At 37.1% G+C, this 5,189-nt stretch overlaps 1 pseudogene; it reads right to left on the bottom strand.

The window, feature by feature from the left end:
* Positions 1-580: 580 nt before the first annotated feature.
* LOC120594932 (60S ribosomal protein L35-like) lies at positions 581-952 on the bottom strand (annotated as a pseudogene).
* Positions 953-5,189: the final 4,237 nt, after the last annotated feature.

Genomic DNA, 5,189 nt, shown 5'->3' with positions numbered 1-5,189 from the left:
AGCACAGTTATTAGACATTTATATACCTTATGAAGTGACCACCCCTATAAATCCAGTACCCATCTGACACTATAAATAGTTATTACAATACTACTGACTATATTTCCCATACTATACATCCCCGTGACAATTTTGTAACTACCCATTTGTACCCCTTAATCCTCTCCCCTTTTCACTCATTCCCCATTTTCCAATCTGACAACTATCAAAATGCTGTTTATCTATAGGCTTGTTTCTATTGTTTATTTGTTTATCCTGTTCTCTAGATTTCACTATGACATTTGTCTTTCTCTGTCTTACTCCACTCAGCACAATACCCTCTAGGTCCAGCCATGTTGTTGCAGATGGTAAGATTTCATTCTTTTCTATGGCTGAGTAATATTTCATTGTATATATAAGTAATATTCCATTGTATATATGTACCACCTCTTCTTTATCTATTCATTCATTGATGAACACCCAGGATGCCTCTATATCTTGACCACTGTAAATAATGCTGCAATTAACATTTGGATTCACATGCCTCCCTCTTTTTTTTTTTTTTTCCCAGCCAGTTTGTGCTTTATTGACATCATGATGCTCAGGCCTTGACCATATATTTCCGCAGTGGGTACAGCCACTTCTTCCACTGCTGCTTCTAGGTCTTCAGGTTCTCTTTGTGTTTGTTGAGGTGGCGGCTCATGGCGCATGTTTTCTTGGGCTGCAGATCCAGGGGCTTGTACTTTTTGCCCTTGTAGAATTTCCTGAGGTTCTCTTTCTGAGTCTGGTTAATGACGGTGAGAACACAAGCAATGGATTTGTGAACAGCTCGGATCTTGGGAAGCTTAGAAGCCACACCAACTATCACTTTGATGAAGTGCAGCTGGGACAGCTCCACCTTTAGGTCATATAGCTATTTCAGCAGCTCCTCCTTCTTTTTGCCAGGAAGGTCTCGAGCTTTAATCTTGGCCATAGCTAAAACAAGCCTCCTCTGCCTGCTAGGAGAGAAAGAGCTCACATGTCCCTTTGAAGTAGTGTTTTAGGTTTCTTCAGATAAATTCATAGAAGTGGAATAACTTGGTCTCTCTTTGTGCCTTGGTATAGCCTTTGTTTTAAAGTCTATTTTGTCTGGTATAAGTATTGTTACCCTAGCTTTTTTTGTTTGTTTCCATTTTTACGAAACATCTTTTTTCATCTCTTTATTTTCAGTCTGTGTGTGTCTTTCAATTTGAAGTGCCTATCTTATAGGCAGCATATGTAAGGGTCTTGGTTTTTTTTTTTTTAATTCAGCCACCTTATCTTTAGATTTAATCCATTTACATTTACATTGAAAGTAATTGTTGCTAGATATGTAGTTATTGACATTTTACTATTCATATTTTTTTTTTAATCTTCTTTTATCTTCTTCTTAAAGAAAGCCCTCTAACATTTTCTGTAATACTGCTTTGGTGTTGATAAACAACTTTAGTTTATTCTTATTTGGGAAACTTTTTATCTATCCTTCAGTTCTAAATGATAGTTTTGCTGAGGAGAGTAATTTTGGTTATAGATCCTTGCTTTTCATCACTTTGAATATTTCATAGCAATCCCTCCTGGCCTGCAAGGTGTCTGTTGAGAAATCAGCCGACAGTCTTATGGGAGCTCCCTTATAGGTAACTAAGGTATTCTTCATTCCAGTTACTGTATTCTTCATTTCTGTCTGGTCTTTTTATGTTTTCTATCTCTTTGTTAAAGTTCTCATGGAGTTCCTCTACTCTTCCCCTAAGTGCATTGAGCATCTGTATAATAATTTTTTTTGAACTCTGCATCTGGTAGATTGCTTGTCTCCATTTTGTTCTTTTTTTGGAGCTTTTTTTCTGTTCTTTCATTTGGGACATGTTTCTTTATTTTCCCATTTTGGCTACTTTCTTGTGTTTGTTTCATTGTAGTAAGTAGTGCTGCCATGTCTCCCAGTCTTAGAAGAGTGGCCTTATATAGGTGTGCTGTGTTAGAGTATATAGTGGCACAGTCTTCCCTGGTCATCTGATTGGGTCCTCCACATATGACCCTTGTAAGAGTTGTATGTGCCCTCTTGTAGTTGGCCCTTGGTTGTTGTTTGTTCATTAGTGGGAGGGATTGACCCTTGGGCTGATTGTTTGTGAGGACTGGCTGACTACTGGAGGATCTATTGTGCAGGGGCTGACCCTACAGAGCAGGATTTACTTTAGTGGGGCTCTGGTGCCTACACTGTCTGCCCTTTGGGTATATCATCTTCAGATGTGACTCCTGGTGGTGCTCCAGCTCAGACTGAAGCTGGACACTGGGCAAGCAGGCCAGGGCCTCCTGGCAGGGGACCTAACCCAGGCCAAGTTTAGCTGTGGCCTGTGTCTTGTCTGGGACCACCTGGCATGAGCCGCCAAGCAATCCACGAATGGCCACCATCCAAGATGGGTTAGAAGTACCTCGAGAGGCCACACCACAAACTCAGGCTGGTTGCCACTTGTGCCAGGGTTGGGACTGTTTAGCAAGAGGTACAGGACATTCTGAAGCCAGATGCTACTTGTTTAGGTTTTGTGACACTTTGAGAGATTTTAGGAAAGTCCGCAGCCTGAGCCGACAGGCCATTTGTATACAAAATCCATTGGAAGTGTCTTGGGTGAGCCTGCAAGTTGTGCGGGGGGCGGATGGAGGGGTGTCTTAGGGAATCACAAGGGCAGGGCCATCAAGTTAGTTACATTGATGGAGACTCAGATATTACGCCTGCCTGGGTCTGCAAGCTGGACAGGGGAGGTCTCGACAAAGAAACAATGACCTCTGCCAGCACTTCTATATGGGAGAAAGCTTCCCCTTCAGCCTTTGCCCTGAAGCCAGACAACTCAGTTCCTACTCCATATGTCCTTGGTACATTTTGAGATGCTGCCTAGAGCTGCAGTTCAGAATGAGTGAGCCTGTCACCAAGTAAATCCACATATAGGACCTTCAAGAGGAAAGTCTTTGATTCACTAAGCCCTCCATCTCACTCAACCACAGTCTGTTGGTTTTCACAGCCAGAGGTTGTGAAGACTTCTCTTCTTGGCACTAGAACCCTAGTCTCAAAGAGTTGATTTATCTTCTCTCAGCCTCTAATATCATTTTAGTACAAAAAGAGACTTCAAAGTATTAACTTTGAAATGGACTTTTAATAATGTTTGAATTTTGAGGTGATTTAAAAATAATCCTTGCCATAATAACGCCATTTGATATCCCCCTCTTCTTTTCATTAATATACCCGATATTACTTCATATACAGATGATCTAACAACTTGTGAGACGAGAGTATTGCAGATACAGAATTGTAAATGTATTAACAATTAAACTGAGAAGCTAGAACCAAACTTTAAATGGCTGACTACCTCTCCTTAGTGAATGCCATTTCTTTTATATAGGGCCATAATCTGTGACAACACTAAATTGAAGATATCTTTTCTTAAAAATTTTGTGACTTTTGAACTATTTGTTTCTAACCCTGAAGGCTTGCAGTCACAAGTGTTTATCAATTATGACATGCCAAGATACGTTTTACTCACTAGACGATAGAAAGCAATATTTGTATTCATTCTATGAAAAAGTCCAATCTTTAATTTTTAATTTCTAGATCTTCATGAAATTTAAATTAATTTAACAATACAGTAAATTCTTTCTAAAAGATTTTTCTTCATGTTGTAGTCCTCAAAATATATATTCAGTGAACAAGGCTTGATTTTTATGAGCTAAATAGAAAAACTAACTTAGAGAATAGAATTAAAATACAATGGAGAGATGATATAAAGTATAAGTAATACAAGAAAAATAGGAATGATTGATATAATAAAAACAGATAAAGTAGATACTTAAATTATCCATGTAAAATTTATTATTATAAGATCTGGTTTTATAAGTCATTGAGTAACAAACATTAAAATTCAGTTAAAAGCAACATCAAACCAACCCAAATTTTAGTCATTTGAAATATGATTGTTATTATTCAAACCATGTGCATAAATGAACAATTGCTTGCTAATACACTAACCTCCTAAATCTAGAGCAGTTAAATTCTTTCAACAACTGATGAATATTCTTGGAAGCTATGAAAGGTGTTCTTTAAGTTTAAAATAAACTGGCCATAGCAACAAAAATCTAAATTTAAAAGAATGGTCACTACGATGGAGACTTTGGCCATGTGGTTCTAAATAATTTTGGAGAAAGAGCATTTTTGGAAAACAAGTTTGGCTTGTAGAAAGATACAAACCTTTGAAAGATGTAAAAAAAATGTGGTGGAACAGATGCTAAGGTCAGTTATAAAGCATATGTTTATATGGGTAAATTACTGAAATTAATATATTAAATCACAATTTCTAAATAAAATGTTTTCTTGCTTTTGTTATTATTCTATTCTTTGTGAGTTGAGATTTTTAAACTTTGAATGACATCTTTTTCTTTACTTTCGTGTGTTTGCTTTGGCATATAAGGCACTAGTTTTTAAAATAAGTGCAATTTAACTATGTTTTCTCTCTGCTGTCAGCTGCTCTCAAAAGCCTTCTCACACAAAGGCAGACCTGCAGAATATGCCACTTAATGACTACCTAAGAGGATAACAATATGTCAGTTTTTCTTCTAACAGACATTCTAGGTCTCTACATGTGGGTCTCTTGAATCACTCTATCCAAATTCTGAAAGATAAAAATGTTCTCTCTCATTTCAGATTTTATTTCACCCACTCCATTATGCCTCAAGCTTTTCCTAAAGCCCAGGTGGAAGGGATAAAAACTAAAGTGATGACTGAAGGTATGGAAACATGCATTGCTGCTGAGTGGTAAGCTTCAAAAATGTGTCTCGCCTTCATGTTGTCTGCTTCCTATAAAAGGTGGGGGAACTATCACTTTTTTTTTTGTTTCCTGTGAGTAGAGTTCTCTTTTCAAGTCCTCAGAATACCCACTTAACAATCAATCATATATCTCTCTCTATCCATCCTGTCAAATTTTTAATCTCTAGTTTAATTACAAATGTAAATATCTAGCATACCTTACATATCAAATCAAAGTCACGAAGTTGTGGAAGTGGCAATAGAATATTAATCAAAACCATGTGTAAGGCTATTCTAAAAAGAAAGATCTATAAAAATGGTGTGCATCTTATAATTAAGTTGTTTATATGGTACACAAAATTAATAATAGTTCAACAGTCAGTGCATTCTTTTTTAAGAATTAGTGCAC

This window comes from Pteropus medius, unplaced genomic scaffold, assembly GCF_902729225.1.
Source record: "Pteropus medius unplaced genomic scaffold, Ma_sr-lr_union100, whole genome shotgun sequence".
Lineage (NCBI taxonomy): Eukaryota > Metazoa > Chordata > Mammalia > Chiroptera > Pteropodidae > Pteropus > Pteropus medius.
This window is presented reverse-complemented; position numbering and strand designations above follow the sequence as displayed.